The sequence below is a fragment of the Oncorhynchus masou genome, chromosome 12, assembly GCF_036934945.1.
Source record: "Oncorhynchus masou masou isolate Uvic2021 chromosome 12, UVic_Omas_1.1, whole genome shotgun sequence".
NCBI classification, from domain to species: domain Eukaryota; kingdom Metazoa; phylum Chordata; class Actinopteri; order Salmoniformes; family Salmonidae; genus Oncorhynchus; species Oncorhynchus masou.
Genome location: NC_088223.1, coordinates 76,777,562 through 76,801,582, shown reverse-complemented (window position 1 = coordinate 76,801,582; position 24,021 = coordinate 76,777,562). Strand labels below are relative to the sequence as shown.

The following is a 24,021-nucleotide window of genomic DNA, read 5'->3' as shown; positions in this document are numbered from 1 at the left end:
ACCCTGTGGCACCCCCACAGGGACTGCCAGAGGTCCGGACAACAGGCCCTCCGATTTGACACACTGAACTCTACCTGAGAAGTAGTTGGTGAACCAGGCGAGGCAGTCATTTGAGAAACCAAGGCTGTTGAGACTGCTGATAAGAATACGGTGATTAATAACTTCTTATGGCTGGGGGGCAGTATTGAGTAGCTTGGATGAATAAGTTGGCCAAAGTAAACGGCCTACTCCTCAGGCTCAGTTGCTAATATATGCATATTATTATTAGTATTGGATAGAAAACATTCTAAAGTTTCTAAAACTGTTTGAATGATGTCTGTGAGTATAACAGAACTCATATGGCAGGCAAAATCCGGAGGAGAAATCAAAACAGGAAGTGAGAAATCTGAGCTTTGTATGTATTCACCACAGTCCCCAATGAAATCCCCTTGAGATATTAATGATGTTGCACTGCCTAGGGGTTCCAATAGATGTCAACCATCTATAGAAATTTGACTGTCCAGGAGTTGGCGGATGCTTTAGTCCAGGTCTGGGAGGAGATCCCTCAGGAGACCATCCGCCACCTCATCAGGAGCATGCCCAGGCGTTGTATGGAGGTCATACAGGCACGTGGAGGCCACACACACTACTGAGCCACATTTTGACTTGTTTTAAGGACATTACATCAAAGTTGGATCAGCCTGTAGTGTGGTTTTCCACTTTAATTTTGAGTGACTCCAAATCCAGACCTCCATGGGTTGATAAATTTGGTTTCCATTGATTATTTTTGTGTGATTTTGTTGTCAACACATTCAACTATGTAAATAAAAAGGTATTTAATAAGAACATTTCATTCATGCAGATCTAGGATGTGTTATTTTAGTGTTCCCTTTATTTTTTTGAGCAGTGTGTATACATATATATATATAGTGCCTTCGGAGAGTATTCACTTTTTCCACATTTTGTTACGTTTCAGCCTTATTATAAAATTGATTAATTGAAAAAAAATCCTCAGCAATCTACACACAATACCCCATAATGACAAAGAAAAAACAGCTTTTTAGACATGTTTGCAATTGTATTAAAAATCAAAAACAGATATACTTTATTTTCGTAAGTATTCAGATCCTTTGCTATGAGACCTGAAATTGAGCTCAGGTGCATTTTGTTTCCATTGAACATCCTTGAGGTATTTCTACAACTTTAATGAAGTCCACCTGTGGTAAAATCTATTGATTAGACATGATTTGGAAAGGCACACACTTGTCTATTTAAGATCCCACAGTTGACAGTGCATGTCAGAGCAAAAACCAAGCCATGAGGTCGAAGGAACTGTCCGTAGAGCTCCGAGACAGGATTGTGTTGAGGCACAGATCTGGGGAAGGGTACCAAAAAATGTCTACAGTTCCTCCAAGAACACAGTGGCCTCAATCATTCTTTTTTGTGTGTGTTTTTTTGTGTGTTTTTTCTCCCCAATTTCATGGTATCCAATTGTTAGTAGCTATTATCTTGTCTCATCGCTACAACTCCTGGATGGGCTCGGGAGAGATGAAGGTTGAAAGTCATGCGTCCTCCGATACGCAATCCAACCAAGCCGCACTTCTTAACACAGTGCGCATCCAACCCGGAAGCCAGCCGCACCAATGTGTCGGAGGAAACACCGTGCACCTGGCAACCTTGGTTAGCGTGCACTGCACCCGGCCCACCACAGGAGTCGCTGGTGCGCAATGAGACAAGGATATCCCTACCGGCCAAGCCCTCCCTAACCCAGACAACGCTATGCCAATTGTGCATCGCCCCATGGACCTCCCGGTCACGGCCAGTTACGAGATTGGGCGCAAGCTGGGCACGAACCCAGAGTCTCTGGTGGCACAGCTGGTGCTGCAGTACAGCACCCTTAAACACTGCGCCACCCGGGAGCCCTCTCAATCATTCTTAAATGGAAGAAGTTTGTAACCACCAAAACTATTTCTAAACTGAGCAATTGGGGGAGAAGCCAGCCCAACATGACCACACCAAGCCCCCACCAGCCCAACATGACCACACCAAGCACACACCAGCCCAACACGACCACACCAGGCCCACACCAACCCAACCCAACATGACCACACCAAACCCATACCAGCTAAACACAACCACACCAAACCCACACTAGCCCAACACAACCACACCAAGCCCACATCAGCCCAACACGACCACACCAGCCCCAGCCCCACACCAACCCAACACGACCATACCAAGCCCACACCAGCCCAACACGACCACACCAAGCCCACACCAACCCAACAGGACCACTCCAAGCTCAACACGTGCTAGCCCACACCAAGTCCACGCCAGACCAACACGTGCTAGCCCACACCAGCCCAACACAAGCTAGCCTAAAACAGCCCAACACAGACTAGCCCACACCAATCCAACACAGGCCAGCCCATACCAAGCCCAGCACGGACTAGCCCACATCAATCCCAGCACGGGCTAGCCAACACCAAGCCCAGCAAGGGTTAGCCCACACCAAGCCCAGCAAGGGTTAGCCCACACCAAGCCTAGCACGAGCTAGCCCACACCAAGCCTAGCACGGGCTAGCCCACACCAAGCCTAGCACGGGCTAGCCCACACCAAGCCGAGCACAGGCTAGCCCACACCAAGCCTAGCTAGAGGCTGGGACTCATTAGAAAGGGAACACATCCAGCATTGCTCCAACATGGCACTACATGGCAAGCCTAAAGCTGACACACTGTGCATTATAATTATGTAATCAGTTTGATGTGGTATTAGAGCAACCATGACTAATATCTATATTCATTGTTAAAGGGAAATTCCACCCTTTTTCAACATTAAATTCAATATCTTCAGCACCACCCCAATATCAAATTATGAAAATGGCAGGTTGCTATGTTTTGTAGTCAAAAGAATAGAAAGCAAAGAGTTTCCGATGACATAATCCGGTGACACTGATGACATCATCTGGTGTGCATCATAGTGATATTAAACAACTATGAGCAGGTGAAGGTTAGTAAAATGTGTTGCTATTTGTCATTAGCCTCATTTCTAAGATCCGTGTATGTTTTGTGGTTGGCAAATATAAATAGGTAGATTTAAAAACAGACTATGAACATAAAATATAAGATGTTACTGTTTTAAGCAGTTATTTGATGATAGTATATTAAGTCTAGTTTTATTTACTAGGAGGATGAATCATTACAATTTCCACAAATTTACAAGGGAGGCCAATTTTTCACTTCCTACCTGGTCCAGCTTCCACTGTACAATTAGTAACAACATGTACACTCATCTTGTAAATGAGGACACTGTTCTGTAACTTCACATCTGCTACATCTAGAAAAGCTGCCTGTCTGCCTGATCTCAGAAGAGGTGCAGGGCGATTCTCAAGTACTTATTTTTGTTTACAGACTCCATTTTGCATGGTAAGCAAAGCACATACCATGGATGTCATTATGTGATTGGACTGAGTCAAGACAAAACCATGACCTTGTTCTTCCTCACTAAACAGTGATGAATAGAGGAACAACAACAACAATGGTGTTTTCTCTTGTGTCAGTATTTTAAGACGTGAATGGACTGTAAAGTGTATCATACTGGAATAACATAGCCACAGGTCATAATAGGGGTATTATTAAAATCTGCAAACAAACTTGTATTAAAAATCTTGAGCTTAAAAAGCCAGACAAGCAAAGCCAACCCAGCGTAGATATATTAAATGTTTATATTCATGATATGAACTCAGCTTGTTTTACATGCAAAGCTTTTCTGAGTGACAGAATAATATCAAAGCACATCACACAATACAACCCCCCCCCCCCGAGGACATTGTGATGGAATGAGAAAACCGCCTAACACACAAAACTTACAGTATCTGATTTATCTGACAACGAACCAACTTATTTTTTTCATTGTTACTCCCTCGTTACACTTACTGTATTGATGTTTGTAAATGCTCACTGCCTCTTATGTGCTTACTAGTGACGCAAATTAATAGTTACATCTTTTTCAGCTTTGTGATGCCTAGATATAGTAGATGTGCAAACTGAATCTAACTGATAGGTACTGTAGATATAACAGTCAGGCCACTTTTTCAAATGCTTGGCAGCTCTGGAGTTTGTCCTCTGAATGCCATAGATTTGGGGGACTGACTGCAAGTCTCACTGCATGCTCCATGGTGACAAAGACATCACAAAGAGCCTTGCATGCGTGCGTGTCCACACACACACACACACACACACACACACACACACACACACACACACACACACACACACACACACACACACACACACACACACACACACACACACACACACACACACTCACACTCACACTCACACTCACACTCACACTCACACTCACACTCACACTCACACTCACACTCAGTGAAGGAGATGGACAAGGACCAAACCATAAACTATATATACAGTTAAAGTCGGAAGTTTACATACACCTTAGCCAGATACATTTCAACTCAGTTTTTCACAATTCCTGACATTTAATCCTAGTAAAAATTCCCTGTTTTAGGTCAGTTAGGATCACCACTTTATTTTAAGAATGTGAAATGTCAGAATAATAGTAGAGAGAATGATTTATTTCTGCTTTTATTTCTTTCATCATATTCCCAGTGGGAGATTACATACACTCAATTAGTATTTGGTAGCGTTGCCTTTAAATTGTTGAACTTGCGTCAAACATTTTGGGTAGCCTTCCACAAGCTTCCCACAATAAGTTGGGTGAATTTTGGCCCATTCCTCCTGACAGAGCTGGTGTAACTGGGCCAGGATTGTAGGCCTCCTTGCTCACACACGCCTTTTCAGTTCTGCCCACAAATTTTCTATAGGATTGAGGTCAGGGCTTTGTGATGGCCACTCCAATACCTTGACTTTGTTGTCCTTAAACCATTTTGCCACAACTTTGGAAGTATGCTTGGGGTAATTGTTAATTTGGAAGACCCATTTGCGACCAAGCATTAACTTCCTGACTGGTGTCTTGAGATGCTGCTTCAATATGTCCACATAATTTTACTTCCTCATGATGCAATCTATTTTGTGAAGTGCACCAGTCCCTCCTGCAGCAAAGCACCCCCACAACATGATGCTGCGACCCCCGTACTTCACGGTTGGGATGGTGTTCTTCAACTTGCAAGCTTCCCCTTTTTCCTCCAAACATAACGATGGTCATTATGGCCAAACAGCTCTATTTTTGTTTCATCAGACCAGAGGACATTTCTCCAAAAAGTACAATCTTTGTCTCCATGTGCAGTTGCAAACCGTAGTCTGGCTTTTTTATGGCGGTTTTGGATCAGTGGCTTCTTCCTTGCTGAGCGGCATTTCAGGTTATTTGGATATAGATCATTTTGTACCCGTTTCCTCCAGCATCTTCACAAGATCCTTTGCTGTTGTTCTGAGATTGATTTGCACTTTTCGCACCAAAGTATGTTCATCTCTAGGAGACAGAACACATCTCCTTCCTGAGTGGTTTGACGGCTGCGTGAACCCATGGTGTTTCTACTTGCGCACTATTGTTTGTACAGATGAACGTGGTACATTCAGGCATTTGGAAATTGATCCCAAGGATGAACCAGACTTGTGGAGGTCTACATTTTTTTCTGAAGTCTTGGCTGATTTCTTTAGATTTTTCCATGATGTCAAGCAAAGGTAGGCTTTGAAATACATCCACAGGTACACCTCCAATGGACTCAAAATAAAATATGTACATTCTTCTAAAGCCATGACATCATTTTCTGGAATTTTCCAAGCTGTTTAAAGGCACAATCAACATAGTGTATGTAAACATCTGACCCACTGCAATTGTGATACAGTGAATTATAAGTGAAATAATCTGTCTGTAAACAATTGTTGGGAACTTTACGTGTATCATGGACAAAGTAGATGTCCTAACCGACTTACAAAATTATAGGTTGTTAACAAGAAATTTGTGGAGTGGTTGAAAAACTAGTTTTAATGACTCCAACCTAAGTGCATGTAAACCTTCGACTTCTGATATCAAAACACTCAGATAGGGGTCTTTTTGTGTTAAATTCCAGTCTCAGTGGGGAAATCCACAATGTTGTCGGCATTAACGACCATCACAAGGTGGGAGTAGGACAGGAAAGATGCTTTAGGTTAAGGTTATAAAAATGTCAGCATGGAATACAGTGGATTGTTGTCCATTTTAAATGTTAAAGAGAAAGTAGACTAATGTATTGGTTTTAGATGCAGACATGTTTTGCATGCATACAGCATGACACAGCAACATGAAGTGTTATCAGTGCCAATTATAAAATACAATAATTACTGTGATTGTTTTCAATTAAAATTGTCAAAAAGAAACAAAAATATATGCTTAGCAAAGAGCAATTTCTCAAGCAAGAACTTTGATAGGACTGTTTGGGAATGGTCTGAGTGGGGAGGGGAAACTGAAAACTTCTGTTATTAGACAAAAGATTTGGAACTCTCTTTCTTATTGGTACATTAACTAATTTACTGCATGGTGATGTCACCGTGGAAGGCCAAAACTCCATCCCACAAAAACAGGCTCAATTTCAGGCAGTCTTTTCAAACAGCTCTTACAATAAACGGGCATCACAATTTCACAGTATAATTTCAACCTCATAGTATAGAAATATATATAAAACAAAGGAAAATCACATTTTTGACTGCACTGGTCAGTAGGAACCAATCTTTGTGTTCCAATGAGTGGTCTGCATGGGCACCCAAGCAGTTACAGAATCATCATTTTAAATACTATCAATTTGTGAAACAGACCTACATGACATGTAGTTCTCAGGTCAATCCAATTGGATCAGTCCCTGAACCTGGACAGCATGTTAAACATTCTTGACTTATTGAAATAGAATTTCTAGAACAGACATCGCCATGTGTGTCAACACTCTATGATGGTGGTCATTATTTTCCTGTGGTTGAGATTGGGACTGATTCCAAAATAAGAGGGAAATCAAATGCCACAGCAACTCAAACATGAATGACTCGTCATACTCACAAGGACATTGGATCTGCTGCTCTTCTCAGGGAGGCAAATCCTGTAGTGTCTGGTGATGGTGCTATAGTGTGTCAGACGGGACCCATTAAGTCAGCTTCCTCCTCTCTCTCCAGTAAACTATACAAAGTGATTTGCCCCACTGAGAAGCTATGAGTCTGAGCAGGCTGATCCGGGCTGTGTGTTCGGGCGGGAGTATTCGATACACCGGCAGCAGGGTACTCTTCCTCAATGCCAGCCCCTGTGGAGACAGAAGAGGTCATCCCTCTGGAAGAATGCTGCTTCTCATTCCTAAAACAAAGGCTGTGATTGTTGAAAGCTGACGGAAGGAGAAGGGGGGGGGGCATGGTGGGACAATGGAATAAATCACGTAAAAAATGTCACAGCCCTCTGAACGGAATTTTAGGGATGAGGCATTGAAAAACAAAGCGAGTGATGCATAACATTCAGGTCTTTCATCTGCAGTACAAGCAGCAGTCACATGGGTAGTCAGACAGACAGTTGTGTCATTTCTTTTCATTCGCTTTAATTTCCTGACTAGCGTTATGAAAGGGCCACATTCTCAGCAGAATTCCTAAAGCCCCCAAACTGCCACACATTTGACATGGTAAAAATAATCCTCTAATCGAAGGAATTTCACAGATGGTAAAAAAGAAAACCGACTATATGAGAGGCAGTACAGTGAGACATTTCTAAATTGGATCAAGATTGGATTGAAGAACATGCTGATAGTGGTAATTTAGCTGGAAATTAGCTAAATACTTTTGGCATGGGGATTAGAATACTGTTGTTTCTCTGAGGAGTGCATGCAGCAGGTGTTTTGGATGAGGAGGAACTGTCTGTGAACTCCCTGCCCTGTGACAGACTAGACCAGTTGAGATCAAAGCTACTGTATTAAAATGGCAATGTGAAATAAAAGAGTACTCAGAATGAGTGAATTAGTCATTTTAAGATAAATTGTTCATCAGTGAAGTATTATAAGATTATATTGAATGATGTGTCAAATTCTGTATATGCTTTGGACTCGATAATCTCTTCAGCAAAGAAAACATTTGTCAGATTTCTTCAGAATTTGTCACAAAAAAACACAACAACAACTGATGACATGTTTGAAATCTCACAAGCCATTTATTCTTTAGTACCAGACAGGTGAGACAGACTGTCATGTCTTATTATGTCTGTTCCTGTCCTTTCTCTTCACTCTGTCTCTCTCTGCTGGTCTTATTAGGTTACCTTCTCTTTCTCTCCTTCTCCAGCTGTTCCTCATCTCCCCTAACTAGCTCATTCACCCTTTCCCCACCTGTTCCCTTTTTTCCCTCTGATTAGGTCTCTATTTCTCTCTCTGTTCCTGCTACTTTCGGTGTCAGATTCTCGTTTGTGTTTCTCATGCCAGAAGCAAGCTATCGTCTCGTTTGCTTCCACCTAGTCCTATCCTGTCGGAGTCTGCCTGGCAGGTGCATCCTGCACTCTACTAACTATCTTTTGTTTGCACCGTGTCCAGTTCATCATATGCTACGTGTGATCAGCTACCACCGTTCCTCTGTGACCCGCACCGACCCAGAGCGACCTGCAGCCTGTCGCCGCTACCCAGCTATTCATCAGAGGGACTTTATGTTTCATTTGTCACCCTCTCTGCGGGTATTCTATTGTGCCATTGACAACGTCGGAAGAGGATCTATGCCATTCCTGTTTTTTCATTAAAAGAACTCTGTTTCTGTTAAAACCGCTTTTGGGTCTTCACTCAAGTACATAACACAGACAGCATCAACTTCTTGAAAAGGCATGCACCCCGTCTCAGTCTCCTTTTTTGAAGAAGATATTTGTTAGGGTATTTTACTTTAAGGGCCATGACAGAAGATGATGGAAGGCAGCTCACAAAATAAGATTACAGGATGACAGAGAGAAGGGTATCCTTGAAAAACTCCAACATCTGATTCTGGCAGTTGGCTCCTGTTGAATGACAAGTCTGTCTTATTTCCTAACAAATGTTATCATTTCATTTTATAAAAAAAAGGCTTTGTTAACCTCATTGTGCGAGAAAGTCTTCTCTTGAATGATGCTTTATATTCCAACCAGTGTTGGGGAGTAATTTCCTAAGTGTAATTCAACTAGCAATTTAACTCTATTTTGCAGTAGCTTGGTGGTAGTTTAACTAAATTAAAATCTTTGTAGTGTTTTGCAGTAGTTCATAACTTGTTTGCCATGTAGTGTAGTACATATTTGGCAAATTTGACATGGTACAAATATTTTTCTCTCTCCCTGACCACTGGACTAACTTGATGCACTCACTCTCTGACTGTTATACAGATCTCACTGCACCTGATGGGGCTATGGGAAATACTGCCTCCTTTGGATGAATTGTGTGCCCAAAGTAAACTTAAAAAAAAACTGTCAAAAATTGCTAATATATGCATATAATTATTATTGAATAGAAAACACTCTAAAGCTTCTAAAACCGTTCAAATTATGTCTGTATGTAAAGCAGAACTCACAGGGCAGCCATTCTCCCAAACTCTCTCTCTCTCCTAAGAAAGTTGCTCCAACTTTGACGTCATCGCCCCCACCCTTCCCAACCAGCTATGGATCTGGGAACAGTTTCTATTTCTTCAGCGCGCTCTCGTCTTTCAATGAGACGTGGAACGGAGAAAATAGCACGAGCTTTGACTGCTTGGCGGGCAAAATACTGAGGTGTCACAAGTTTTCAGGTGCGCGCTCTGTGAAAAGGGTCTTTTTTTCCCAGCTTGGCTGAAGAGAGTTCGTTATGTTTGATTTAATCGCCAATTGTTTTGTACGTTAAAATCATCCTAAAGCTTGATTCTGCACTTAGTTTGACCAGTTTAGTCGACATATAATATGTAAATTTGAAGTTTTGATGCGCAATTTTCGTGATCAGAAGTCCTTTTTGGGGTAATTCACCTGAAGATGTTAGCTTTTGCTAATACAAAGACACACCAACAGCAACCAAACGTTATATTAGGTAAGTATAACTCCTTCCACGGCATTCTTGTCGAAGACCATTAAAGGTAAGGGAATATTTATGTTATAAAATTGTATTTTTGTCGAATCCAACATAGTAGAGAAATAATGCTAATGGCTGAACACCGTCTCAGATTATTGAATAGTGAACGAATTCTGTAACGTTAAAAATAAATGTAACACAGCGTTTGCGTTCAGAAGAAGTGTATCTTTCTAAATATATGTAGAACATGTATATTTAGTCAAAGTTTATGATGTTTATTGCTGTTATCTGGCGTTAGCTGCCAGAGATATTTATAATTCCAGTCATTTCTGCTGCATTTTTTGAACATGGCTCAATGTAAATGGAGATTTATGGATATAAATTGCATATTATTGAAAAAAACATAAATGTACTGTGTAACATGTGCTATTACTGTCATCTGATGAAGATTTTCAAAAGGTTAGTGAATTATTTTTCTTTTAATCCTGCGTTTGTGATTGTGCTATTTTGTTTTGCATAGCCATGTGGCTACATATTGTATGTTTTCCTAGTGGTGGTTTAACATAAATATGTGCTATGTCTTCGCTGTAAAACATTTTAAAGTTCTGACATGCTGGGTAGATGAACAAGGTGTTTATCTTTCATTTAAGCTATTGGACTTGTTAATGTGTGGAGGTTAAATATTTTTAAGAATATTTTTGCTTTCCCTGCGCCACCGTTTGGGCTGAAGGGGGGGGGGGGGGTTCCTAGTTGGGAACCCGTAGCCCCATATGGCTAACATCTGACTCCAGAGAGTGATGTGTTCTTGCAGTCATGTTTCTTACCTTTGTATTATGACAATCAGACACTACTTTTTCTAAGTAACTTTAGTTAAAGAAACTATATTTCTCTTAAGGGTTTCTTAACTGTAGCTCAACTTCTTCCAGTGTGAAGTACTTGGTAGCTTGATAAACTATATTTTGAAGTAGCTTTCCCAAAACTGATTTAAAACACACATGAATCACTAGAATTTGTTTGTTTTTCTCATCAAATTGCCTTGGGTCCATTCACTCAAGTCTTCTAATTAAAGGGCCAGTTTCAAACCCATCACTACACTGCCGATACCACCCATTCTTCGCTCTTAGTTGGAAAAGACTTAAAAGTGTGTTTCTGCATTCCTGTTTCAGTGAAACTCCTAATTTTGATCGTAGCAAATAGAACGTTTTGACAACAATTGCTTTCTCCAATATTGCCAAGTTAGAAGGAACAAAAATGTTGCACAACTGGCAAAAAAGTGGGGATGTGGAAGCATTGGCTTCTACCACCTCTGTCCACTCTGCCATTCTCCCATTGCTTGTTCATTACAGCTCTTCCTTTGCCCCACAGTCTGTATCCCTGGTATTATTCCTCCCATTGTAAAGGGATATAGCCAAGGTCAGCTGGTCTTGTGCCCGCTCTGTGGTCCCAGTTGCAATAAAACACCTGCAATTTATCCAGGAGGAGCAGCATCTACACATGCTCAAACTACTTTCCTATTAGAGCACTAGCGTGCTGCACTGAATGTAATGCTTTAGGTCTGGGTGTTTGAGTACTCTATCATGCTACACGATACCAGAAATACATTCCATAGAAATGACTCCTTTCTTCTATTCTTTTGTAGTTTGAGACAATTTAAACAATTGTTCAGGATATAAAAATGAGTCATTGTTTTCTGACTGTTTTTTTAGAGCCACTGAGTATGTGAAACCTACTCTTGAGTTGAGACCAAGTGGAAAAAAGCTTAGGTACAGAGAACAAAATATTCTATATATGTGGCATTTCTCAAGATAGAATATCCTAAACACAATTTACAGTATGATTTAAGAGAACTGGAAAATCAACTGCTACACATACAATTGTATTTGGAGCCATATTGGAATTCCAACATTTCCAAAGTTTATCTTCTTCCATCTGTCTCTGCCCAATATAACAAATACAGTATCTCTTCCTCTGATAAATATCTCTCCATGCTCTATTTAATTATTCAGGTAGGATATGAGAATACAACCATAAATGAACCATGATCAATATCTGCCTTCTGCCAAGATTTCTGAATGAGGCAACACATTGGTAGCTGAGTACTGTAGTGATATATAAATAATAGTAATCACCTTCATTACTTGGATTAACTGAAAGGTATAGTATATATATACACACAGTGGGGAGAACAAGTATTTGATACACTAACAATTTTGCAGGTTTTCCGACTTACAAAATATGTTGAGATCTGTAATTTTTATCATGGGTACACTTCAACTGTGAGAGACGGAATCTAAAACAAAAATCCAGAAAATCACTTTGTATGACTTTTAAGTAAATCCCCATGCATGCATGTTATTGCATGACATAATTATTTGATCACCTACCAACCAGTAAGAATTCCGGCTCTCACATACATGTTAGTTTTATTTTAAGAAGCCCTCCTGTTCTCCACTCATTACCTGTATTAACTGCACCTGTTTGAACTCGTTACCTGTATAAAAGACACCTGTCCACACACTCAATCAAACAGACTCCAACCTCTCCACAATGGCCAAGACCAGAGAGCTGTGTAAGGACATCATAGATAAAATTATAGACCTGCACAAGGCTGGGGTGGGCTACAGGACAATAGGCAAGCAGCTTGGTGAGAAGGCAACAACTGTTGGCGCAATTATTAGAAGATGGAAGAAGTTCAAGAAGACGGTCAATCACCCTCGGTCTGGGGCTACGTGCAAGATCTCACCTCGTAGGGCATCAATGATGAGGAAGGTGAGGGATCAGCCCAGAACAACACGGCAGGACCTGGTCAATGAACTGAAGAGAGCTGGGACCACAGTCTCAAAGAAAACCATTAGTAACACACTACGTAGTCATGGATTAAAATCCTGCAGCGCACGCAAGGTCCCCCTGCTCAAGCCAGCGCATGTCCAGGCCCGTCTGAAGTTTGCCAATGACCATCTGGATGATCCAGAGGAGGAATGGAAGAAGTTCATGTGGTCTGATGAGACAAAAATAGAGCTTTTTGGTCTAAACTGCACTCGCCGTGTTTGAAGGAAGAAGAATGATGAGTATGACCCCAAGAACATCATCCCAACCGTGAAGCATGGAGGTGGTGTCACGCCTTGGTCATTGTATTTTGTGTTTTCGTTATATATTTGTTCAGGCCAGGGTGTGACATGGGTTTATTGTGTTGTCGTATTGGGGTTTTTGTAGGCATTGGGATTGTGGTTGATTAGGGGTGTGTTTAGTTTAGGTTTGGCTGCCTGAGGCAGTTCTCAATCAGAGTCAGGTGATTCTTGTTGTCTCTGATGGGGAACCGTATTTAGGTAGCCTGGGTTTCACTGTGTATTTCGTGGGTGATTGTTCCTGTCTCTGTGTTAGTGTTCACCAGACAGGCTGTATAGGTTTTTCACGTTTGTTGTTTTTGTATTTATAAGTTATTTCATGTAATCGTCATTTGTTTCATTAAAAAACATGAGTAACCAACACGCTGCATTTCGGTCCGACTCTCTTTTGACAAACGAAGAACGCCGTTACAGGTGGAAACATTCTTTGGGGATGCTTTTCTGCAAAGGGGACAGGACGACTGCACCGTATTGAGGGGAGGATGGATGGGGCCATGTATCGCGAGATCTTGGCCAACAACCTCCTTCCCTCAGTAAGAGCATTGAAGATGGGTCGAGGCTGGGTCTTCCAGCATGACCACGACCCGAAACACACAGCCAGGGCAACTAAGGAGTAAGAAGCATCTCAAGGTCCTGGAGTGGCCTAGCCAGTCTCCAGACCAGAACCCAATAGAACATCTTTGGAGGGAGCTGAAAGTCCGTATTGCCCAGCGACAGCCCCGAAACCTGAAGGATCTGGAGAAGGTCTGTATGGAGGAGTGGGCCAAAATCCCTGCTGCAGTGTGTGCAAACCTGGTCAAGAACTACAGGAAACGTATGTTCTCTGTAATTGCAAACAACGGTTTCTGTACCAAATATTAAGTTCTGCTTTTCTGATGTATCAAATACGTATGTCATGCAACAAAATGCAAATTAATTACTCAAAAATCATACAATGTGATTTTCAGGATTTTTGTTTTAGATTCCGTCTCTCACAGTTGAAGTGTACCTATGATAAAAATTACAGACCTCTATATGCTTTGTAAGTGGGGAAACCTGCAAAATCGGCAGTGTATCAAATTCTTGTTCTCCCCATTGTATATATGTATACATACATACACACACACGCACACACACACACACACACACACACACACACACACACACACACACACACACACACTCATTCAACGGTTTCCTTCATTTTTACATTGTGGAATGAAACAGTGAATACATCAAAACTATGAAAAAACACAAATCATGTAGTAACCAAAAAGTGTATAAATATATATATATATATATAGAAGTGTATATATTCTATATTTGAGATTCTTCAAAATAGCCAACACCGCTTCGCAAACTCTTGGCATTCTCTCAACCAACTTCATGAGGTAATCACCCCGAATGCATTTCAATTAACAGGTTCGCCTTGTTAAAAGTTAATTTGTGGAATTTCTTTCCTCCTTAGTGCATTTGAGCCAATCAGTGGTACTATGACAAGGTGGTGGTGGGGCTATTTGTTAAAAGACCAAGTCCATATTATGGTAAGAACAGCTCAAATAAGCAAAGAGAAACGACAGTCCATCATTACTTTAAGACATGGTCAGTCAATCTTGAAATGTCAAGAACTTTTCAAGTTTCTTCAAGCGCAGTCGCAAAAACCATCAAGCCCTATGATGAAATTGGCTCTCATGAGGAACACCACAGGAAAATAAGACCCAGAGTTACCTCTGCTGCAGAGGATAAGTTTATTAGAGTTACCAGCCTCAGAATTTTCAGCCCAAAACAAAGCTTCAGAGTTCAAGTAACAGACACATCTCAACATCAACTGTTCAGAGGAGACTGCGTGAAACAGGTCTTTATGGTTAAATTGCTGCAAAGAAACCACTACTAAAGGACACCAATAAAAATAAGAGACTTGATTGGGTTTAGAAACACGAGCAATGGACATTAGACCCTCCCTAGGAGGGGTGAGTCACTGACGTGATCTTCCTGTCTGGGTTGGCGCCACCCCCCTTGGGTTGTGCCGTGGCAGAGATCTGTGTGGGCTATACTCGGCCATGAATGAGTAATGGTACAGAACGGCAAGATGCAGTAGATGGTATCGAGTACAGTATATACATATGAGATGAGTAATGTAGGGTATGTAAACAAAGTGGCATAGTTAAAGTGGCTAGTGATACATGTATTAGATAAAGATGCAGTAGATGATGTAGAGTACAGTATATACATATACATATGAGATGAGTAATGTACGGTATGTAAACATTATATTAAGTAGCATTGTTTAAAGTGGCTAATGATATATTTTCCATCAATTTCCATTGTTGAAGTGGCTGTAGTTGAGTCAGTGTTTTGGCAGCAGCCACTCAATGTTAGTGGTGGCTGTTTAACAGTCTGATGGCCTTGAGATAGAAGCTGTTTTTCAGTCTCTCGGTCCCTGCTTTGATGCACCTGTACTGACCTCGCCTTCTGGATGATAGCGGGGTGAACAGGCAGTGGCTCGGGTGGTTGTTGTCCTTGATGATCGTTATGGCCTTCCTGTGACATCGGATGGTGTCGGTGTCCTGGAGGGCTGGTAGTTTGCCCCCGGTGATGCATTGTGCAGACCTCACTACCCTCTGGAGAGCCTTACGGTTGTGGGCGGAGCAGTTGCCGTACAAGGCGGTGATACAGCCCGACAGGATGCTCTTGATTGTGCATCTGTAAACGTTTGTGAGTGCTTTTGGTGACAAGCCGTATTTCTTCAGCCTCCTGAGGTTGAAGAGGCGCTGCTGCACCTTCTTCATGACGCTGTCTGTGTGTTTGGACCAATTCAGTTTGTCCGTTATGTGTACGCCGAGGAACTTAAAACTTACTACCCTCTCCACTACTGTCCCACTACTGTTTCCTGAAGTCCACAATCATCTGCTTTGTTTTGTTGACGTTGAGTGTGGGGTTATTTTCCTGACACCACACTCCGAGGGCCCTCACCTCCTCCCTGTAGGCCGTCTCGTCGTTGTTGGTAATCAAGCCTACTACTGTAGTGTCGTCCGCAAACTTGATGATTGAGTTGGAGGCGTGCATGGCCACACAGTCGTGCGTGTGGGGAGTACAGGGAGTACAGGAGAGGGCTCAGAACACACCCTTGTGGGGCCCCAGTGTTGAGGATCCATGGGGTGGAGATGTTGTTACCTACCCTCACCACCTGGGGGCAGCCCGTCAGGAAGTCCAGTACCCAGTTGCACAGGGCGGGGTCGAGACCCAGGGTCTCGAGCTTGATGACAAGTTTGGAGGGTACTATGGTGTTAAATGCTGAGCTCTAGTCAAATCAAATCAAATCAAATGTATTTATATAGCCCTTCTTACATCAGCTAATATATCAAAGTGCTGTACAGAAACCCAGCCTAAAACCCCAAACAGCAAGCAATGCAGGTGTAGAAGCACGGTGGCTAGGAAAAACTCCCTAGAAAGGCCAAAACCTAGGAAGAAACCTAGAGCAGAACCAGGCTACGTGGGGTGGCCAGTCCTCTTCTGGCTGTGCCGGGTGGAGATTATAACAGAAAATGGCCAAGATGTTCCAATGTTCATAAATGACCAGCATGGTCAAAAAACTGGAGCAGCAGCACGGCCAGGTGGACTGGGGACAGCAAGGAGTCATCATGTCAGGTAGTCCTGAGGCATGGTCCTAGGGCTCAGGTCCTCCGAGAGAAAGAAAGAAAGAGAGGATTCGAGAGAGAGAAAGAAAGGGAGAATTAGAGAGAGCATACTTAAATTCACACAGGACACCAGATAGGACAGGAGAAGTACTCCAGATATAACAAACTGACCCGAGCCCCCCGACACATAAACTACTGCAGCATAAATACTGGCGGCTGAGACAGGAGGGGTCAGGAGACACTGTGGCCCTATCCGATGACACCCCCGGACAGGGCCAAACAGGAAGGATATAACCCCACCCACTTTGCCAAAGCACAGCCCCCACACCACTAGAGGGATATCTTCAACCACCAACTTACCATCCTGAGACAAGGCCGAGTATAGCCCACAAAGATCTCCGCCACGGCACAACCCAAGGGGGGTGCCAACCCAGACAGGAAGATCACATCAGTGACTCAACCCACTCAAGTGATGCACCCCTCCTAGGGATATGAAAGAGCCCTAGTAAGCCAGTGACTCAGCCCCTGTAATAGGGTTAGAGGCAGAGAATCCCAGTGGAAAGAGGGGAACCGGCCAGGCAGAGACAGCAAGGGCGGTTCATTACTCCAGAGCCTTTCTGTTCACCTTCACACTCCTGGGCCAGACTACACTCAATCATATGACCCACTGAAGAGATGAGTCTTCAGTAAAGACTTAAAGGTTGGGACCGAGTTTGCGTCTCTCACATGTGTAGGCGGACCATTCCATAAAAATGGAGCTCTATAGGAGAAAGCCCTGCCTCCAGCTGTTTGCTTACAAATTGTAGGGACAATTAGGAGGCCTGCGTCTTGTGACCGTAGCGTAGATGTAGGTATGTACGGCAGGACCAAATCAGAGAGATAGGTAGGAGCAAGCCCATGTAATGCTTTGTAGGTTAGCAGTAAAACCTTGAAATCAGCCCTTGCCTTGACAGGAAGCCAGTGTAGGGAGGCCAGCACTGGAGTAATATGATCAAATGTTTTGGTTCTAGTCAGGATTCTAGCAGCCATATTTAAACTGAAGTTTATTTAGTGCTTTCAATCTCTCCAAAAGAATGTGGTGATCGATGGAATCAAAAGCAGCACTAAGGTCTAGGAGCACGAGGACAGATGCAGAGCCTCGGTCTGATGCCATTAAAAGGTCATTTACCACCTTCACAAGTGAAGTCTCAGTGCTATGATGGGATCTAAAACCAGACTGAAGCATTTCGTATACATTGTTTGTCTTCAACAAACAATGTATATGACGAACAGCGTGCTCACATAGGTATTCCTCTTGTCCAGATGGGTTAGGGCAGTGTGCAGTGTGGTTGCGATTGCGTCGTCTGTGGACCTATTGGGGCGGTAAGCAAATTGGAGTGGGTCTAGGGTGTCAGGTAGGGTGCAGGTGATATGGTCCTTGACTAGTCTCTCAAAGCACTTATGATGACGGAAGTGAGTGCTACGGGGCAGTAGTCGTTTAGCTCAGTTACCTTAGCTTTCTTGGGAACAGGGACAATGGTGGCCCTCTTGAAGCATGTGGGAACAGCAGACTTGGATAAGGATTAATTGAATATGTCCGTAAACACACCAGCCAGCTGGTCTGCGCATGCTCTCAGGACGCGGCTGGGGATGCCGTCTGGTCCTGCAGCCTTGCGAGGGTTAACACGTTTAAATGTTTTACTCACATCGGCTGCAGTGAAGGAGAGTCCGCAGGTTTTGGTTGCAGGCCGTGTCAGTGGCACTGTATTGTCCTCAAAGCGGGCAAAAAAGTTATTTAGTCTGTCTGGGAGCAAGACATCCTGGTCCGCGACGGGGCTGGTTTTCTTTTTGTAATCCGTGATTGACTGTAGACCCTGCCACATACCTCTTGTGTCTGAGCCGTTGAATTGCGACTCTGCTTTGACTCTATACTGGCACTTAGCTTGTTTGATTGCCTTGCGGAGGGAATAACTACACTGTTTTTATTCGGTCATGTTTCCGGGTCACCTTGCCCTGGTTAAAATCAGTGGTTCGCGCTTTCAGTTTCACGCGAATGCTGCCATCAATCCACGGTTTCTGGTTTGGGAATGTATTAATCGTTGCGATGGGTACGTCATCGTCAATGCACTTTCTATTGAACTCGCTCACCGAATCAGCGTATTCGTCAATGTTGTTGTTGGACGCAATACGGAACATATCCCAATCCACGTGATCAAAGCAGTCTTGAAGCGTGGAATCAGATTGCTCTGACCAGCGTTGAACAGACCTGAGCGCGGGAGCTTCTTGTTTTAGTTTCTGTCTGTAGGCAGGGAGCAACAAAACAGAGTCGTGGTCAGCTTTTCTGAAAGGAGGGTGGGGGAGGGCCTTATATGCGTAGCGGAAGTTAGAATAACAATGATCCAAGGTTTTACTAGCCCTGGTTGCGCAATCGATATGCTGATACAGTTTATGGAGTCTTGTTTTCAGATTAGCCTTGTTAAAATCATGCAGCCTCAGGATATGTGGTTTCCAGTTTGCATAGAGTCAAATAAAGTTTGTTCAGGGCCATCGATGTGTCTGCTTGGGGGGGAATATATACGGCTGTGATTATGATCGAAGAGAATTCCCTTGGTAGGTAATGTGGTCGACATTTGATTGTGAGGAATTCTAAGTCAGGTGAACAGAAGGACTTGAGTTCCTGTATGTTATGTATGTATGTATGTATGTATGTTATGATCACACCATGTCTCGTTAATCATAAGGCATACCCCCCTGCCCCTCTTCTTACCAGAAAGATGCTTGTTTCTATCGGTGCGATGCGTGAAGAAACCAGCTGGCTGCACCGACTCCGTTAGCATCTCTCGAGTGAGCCATGTTTCCGTGAAGCAAAGAACGTTACAGTATCTTGTGTCTCTCTGGAATGCTACCCTTGCTTGGATTTCATCAACCTTGTTGTCAAGAGACCGGACATTGGCGAGTAGTATGCTAGGGAGTGGTGCGCGATGTGCCTGTCTCCGGAGCCTGACCAGAAAACCGCCTCATTTGCCTCTTTTACGACGTTGTTGTTTTGGGTCGCCGGCTGTCATCCAATCCGTTGTCCTGGGTGGAAGGCAAAACACAGGATCCGCTTCGGGCATGTCATATTCCTGGTCGTAATGATGGTGAGTTGCTCTTATATTTAGTAGTTCCTCCCGACTGTATGTAATAAAACCTAAGATTACCTGGGGTACCAAAGTAAGAAATAACATGTAAAAAAACAAAATACTGCATAGTTTCCTAGGAACGCGAAGCGAGGCAGCCATCTCTGTTGGCGCCGGAAGTAGAATGATATCCCTCTAGTTGTGTGGGGGCTGTGCTTTGGCAAAGTGGGTGGGGTTATATCCTTCCTGTTTGGCCCTCTCCGTGGGTATCATCGGATGGGGCCATGTGTCTTCTGACCCCTCCTGCCTCAACCTCCAGTATTTATGCTGCAGTAGTTTATGTGTTGGGGGGCTAGGGTCAGTCTGTTATATCTGGAGTATTTCTCCTGTCTTATCCGGTGTCCTGTGTGAATTTAAGTATGATCTCTCTAATTCTGTTTCTTTCTCTCTCTCGGGGGACCTGAACACTAGGACCATGCTTCAGGAATACCTGGCATGATGACTCCTTGTTGTCCCCAGTCCACCTGGCCGTGCTGCTTCTCCAGTTTCAACTGTTCTGCCCGCGGCTATGGAACCCTGACCTGTTCACTGTGATTACTATTATTTGACCATGCTGGTCAATTATGAACATTTGAATATCTTGGACATGTTCTGTTATAATCTCCACCCGGCACAGCCAGAAGAGGACTGGCCACCCCTCATGCCTGGTTCCTCTCTAGGTTTCTTCCTAGGTTTTGGACATTCTAGGGACTTTTTACTAGCCACCGTGCTTCTACACCTGCATTGCTTGCTGTTTGGGGGTTTAGGCTGGGTTTCTGTACAGCACTTTGATATATCAGCTGATGTAAGAAGGACTAAATAAATACATTTGATTTAGTTAGACTGGTGGAAATCTGTCCTTTGGTCTGATGAGTCCAAATTCAAGATTTTGTGCTCCAACTGCAGTGTATTTGTGAGACGCAGAGTAGGTGGACAGATGATCTCCGAATGTGTGGTTCCCACTGTGAAGCATGGAGGAGGAGGTTTGATGGTCTGGGGGAGCTTTGCTGGTGACACTGTCTGATTTTTTTAGAATTCAAGGCACAGCATTCTGCAGCAATACGCTTAGTGGGACTATCATTTCTGTTTCAAAAGTACATGACCCAACATACATATTTCACCAAGAAATAGATTGATGGATTGCTGCATCAGATGACCTGGCCTCCACAATCACCCAAACTCAACCCAATTGAGATGGCTTCGGATGAGTAGGACCGCAGAGTGAAGGAAAAGCAGCCAACAAGTGCTCAGGTTAGGTCGGAACTCCGTTAAGACTTTTGGAAAAGCATTCCAGGTGAAGCTGGTTGAGAGAATGCCAAGCGTGTGCAAAGCTGTCATCAAGGCAAAGGCTGACTATTTTGAAGAATCTCAAATATAAAATATGTTATGATTTGTTTTACACTTTTTTGGTTACTACATGATTCCATATGTGTTATTTCAACATTTTGATGTCTTCACTATTATTCTACAATGTAGAAAATAGTAAAAATAAAGAAAAACCCTTGAATGAGTAGATTTGTCTAATCTTGACTTGTCCAAACTTGACTTGTACGATATATACATATATATATATCGTACATATACAGTGCCTTCAGAAAGTATTCATACCCCTTAACTTATTCCACATTTAGTTGTTACAGACTGAATTCAAAAGGGATTAAATGTATATTTTTTCTCACCCATCTACATACACTATAGGGCAGGGTAGCCTAGTGGTTAGAGCGTTGGACTAGTAACCGTAAAGTTGCAAGTTCAAACCCCCGAGCTGACAAGGTACATGTCTGTTGTTCTGCCCCTGAACAGGCAGTTAACCCACTGTTCCTAGGCCATCATTGAAAATAAGAATTTGTTCTTAACTGACTTGGCTGGTAAAATAAAAAAATAGCAAAGTGAACACATTTTTTAGACTTTTTTTGAAAATGAAATACAGAAATATCGAATTTACATAAATATTCACACCCCTGAGTCAATACATGTTAGAATCACCTTTGGCAGCTGAGAGTCTTTCTGGGTAAGGCTCTAAGAGCTTTACACACCTGGATTGTACAATATTTGCCCATCATTCTTCAAGCTCAGTCAAATTGGTTGTTGATTATTGCTGGACAACCATTTTCAAATATTGCCATAGACTTATTTTCAAGCAGATTTAAGTCGAAAATGTAACTTTGCCACTCAGGAACAGTCACTGTCTTCTTGGTAAGGAACTCCAGTGTAGATTTGGCCTTGTGTTTCAGGTTATTGTCCTGCTGAAAGGTGAATTAATCTCCCAGTGTCAGGTGGAAAGCAGACTGATCCAGGTATTCCTTTAGGAATTTGCCTGCTTAGCTCCATTCCATTTCTTTTTTATCCTGAAAAACTACCCTGTCCTTAATGATTACAATCATACCCATAACATGATGCAGCCACCACTATACTTGAAAATACGGACAGTGGTACTCAGTAATGTATTGTATTGGATTTCCCCCCAAAAAACACATTGTATTCAGGACACAAAGTGAATTGCTTTACCACATTTTTTAGTGGTATTACTTTTGTGCTTTGTTGCAAACAGGATGCATGCTTTGGAATATATATTCTGTGCAGGTTTCCTTCCTTTCACTCTGTCAATTAAGTTAGGATTGTGGAGTAACTACAATGTTGTTGATCCATCCTAATTTTTCTCCTATCACAGCCATTAAACTCTGTAACTGGCCTCATGGTGAATTCCCTGAAATGTTTCCTTCCTCTCCGGCAACTGAGTTAGGAAGGACACTTGCATCTTTGTAGTGACTGGATGTATTGCATCCAAAGTGTAATTAATAACTTCACCATGCTCAAAAGGATATTCAATGTCTGCTTTTTAAAACATTTTTACCCATCTACCCATAGGTGCCTTTCTTTGCAATGGTCTTCGTGGTTGAGTCTGTGTTTGAAATTCACTGCTGAACTCAGGGACCTTGCAGGTACATTTCCGTTTCCTTGTTTTTGAAAGAAAAGCACATTTTTGTCTATGAAAATAACATTAAAGTGATCAGAAATACAGTGTAGACATTGTAAATGACTACTGTAGCTTGAAACGGCAGATTCTTTATGGAATATCTACGTGCATAGGCGAACAGAGGCCCATTATCAGCAATCATCACTCCTGTGTTCCAATGGCACGTTGTGTTAGCTAATCCAAGTCTATAATTTTAAAAGGCTAATTGATCACTGGAAAACCTTTTTGCAATTATGTTAATGAAGCTGCCACTTGAGAGGAATCTGTTTCTCAAACCAGACACTCTAAATTACTTGTCCTCTTGCTCAGTTGTGCACCGGGGCCTCCCACTCCTCTTTCTATATTGGTTAGGGTTAGTTTACGCTGTTCTGTGAAGGGAAAAGTACACAGCGTTGTACGAGATCTTCAGTTTCCTGGCAATTTCTCGCATGGAATAGCTTTAATTTCTCAGAACAAGAATAGAATGATGAATTTCAGAAGAAAGCTCTTTGTTTCCCACAAATGCTAATGCTTCAGATACTCAACTAGTCTAAAGAAGGACAGTTTTATTGCTTCTTTAATTAGCACAACAGTTTTCAGCTGTGCTATCATGAACGCTAAAGGGTTTTCTAATGATCAATTAGCACTTTAAAATTATAAACTTGGATTAGCTAACACTGCATGCCATTGGAACACAGGAGTGATGGTTGCTGATTATGGGCCTCTGTACGCCTATGTTGATATTCCATTTTTTTTTTAAATCAGACGTTTCCAGCTATAATAGTCATTTACAAAGTAAACAATGTCTACACTGTATTTCTGAACAATTTCGTGTTATTTTAAAAATACCCAAAAAATTTCTTTCAAAAACAAGGACATTTCTAAGTGACCCAAAACGGTAGTATGTGGAGTACAGATGAGGTCATCATTCAAAAATCATGTTAAAGTTGAGCTGACAAAAGTTATGTATTTACAGTGCCTTGAAACAGTATTTGCCCCCTTTCTGATTTTCTCTGTTTTTTGCATATTATTCTATATTTGTATACCCTCTTTTCCTTCCCTACTTCATGATTAAGATCTTGTCTCATCTCTGCAACTCCCCAACGGGCTTGGGAGAGGCAAAGGTCAAGTCATGCGTCGTCTGAAACATGGCACACCAAGCCACGCTTCTTAACACCTGTTGACTTAACCCAGAAGTCAGCTGCACCAATGTGTCGGAGAAAACACTGTTCAACTGACGACC

At 42.5% G+C, this 24,021-nt stretch overlaps 1 protein-coding gene across 1 annotated transcript in view; it reads right to left on the bottom strand.

Moving 5' to 3' along the window:
* LOC135550832 (galactosylgalactosylxylosylprotein 3-beta-glucuronosyltransferase 1-like) overlaps window positions 1-24,021 on the bottom strand; it is a 53,990-nt gene that overhangs the window by 7,361 nt on the left and 22,608 nt on the right. The window contains exon 2 of the mRNA XM_064981974.1: window positions 6,988-7,225. The gene's annotated coding sequence lies outside the window, so the exon portion shown is untranslated. The remainder of the gene's footprint in view (window positions 1-6,987; window positions 7,226-24,021) is intronic.